Consider the following 1,164-nt stretch of genomic DNA (forward strand, 5'->3'; position numbering starts at 1 on the left):
TTTACATTAACAACAAATGTATGTTTTGTTACTCAGTAATATAACTCCCATTTGAAATCATGCATATTCTCATTGTCTGTGCTCTTCGAGATGTTTTGTTTTGTGTTGTTTGGTTTTCTTTGGAGTTTGGGAGTGCCCAAGAGCTCGATGCTTCTTTGGCAATGTTTTTTAATGCTTTGTTACGAAACAAACGTGCAGAACTTGAAGACGGAAAAAAGAAGAAGTTAGTGGTTCCACCACGTGAAGAACATGTAGGGTCTACTTTTTTTCGTTGTTGCTTCAGAGCCAGGGGAACCTTTTTTTGGAACTGTTGAGGATTGGTAACATGTTGGCGGAGTCCCCTGGTTTCTGGGGGCGCAAATTGTGAAACCAGGAATAGATACATTTAATTTTGTTTTTTTTAAGTTCATGTAGTTAAAATGACCCATTATGTTTTTTTTTATGAGCTCATTTCTAATTATGTTTCTCTGTTAGTGGTTTTTCCCCCCAGCTTTGTTCTCGTCTAGACTAAAGAGGAAACACCACGTTTGGGCCTGTGTAGATGTTTTGACACTGAATGCATCAGAACCCCCTAAAAAGAAGCTTACTGAAAAGGAAAACTGTATTTCTGTCAAGTTACCATTTCAAGCCGTCACCGATTGAGTTTGCACAGGGTGCCAACAGAAATACCCATCACAGGAATCCACTTTGTCAGAAGAATAACAGCACTCTGTCCAATTGTAGTTCCGTGTAATGGGTCCCTTTTCATTGTTTTTTATTTTTTTTTTAACAAAAACCATATACGTTTTGGCAAATCTTCTCTGCGTGAGGAAGAGGTTCATTATTGTCCAGGAATAGGTCATTATCTTGGTTTTTTGTTTTGTTTTTTTAGTAGATGTATATATAACCTCGATTCATCTGTGTTTCTTTTCCGTTGAACTTGAGGACGATTTCGGTTTCTACATTGACGCTGTTATACTAGAATTGTATGTGTTTTTGACTTGTTTTGTTTTTCTTTACAAAGTACATCTTCGCTAAATGTAACTCGCACGATTTTTCAAGTCAGTCTTTTTCCTCCACACTCCCTCCCACACCCCCCCCGTATTCCCAAGTCCTTAAAAAAAATCATTCGGGCCTCTTTCTCATGTGAAGACACTTTGTGGTCTGTTATAATTGCTCATTCTG

This window comes from Engraulis encrasicolus, chromosome 11 (assembly GCF_034702125.1).
Source record: "Engraulis encrasicolus isolate BLACKSEA-1 chromosome 11, IST_EnEncr_1.0, whole genome shotgun sequence".
NCBI classification, from domain to species: domain Eukaryota; kingdom Metazoa; phylum Chordata; class Actinopteri; order Clupeiformes; family Engraulidae; genus Engraulis; species Engraulis encrasicolus.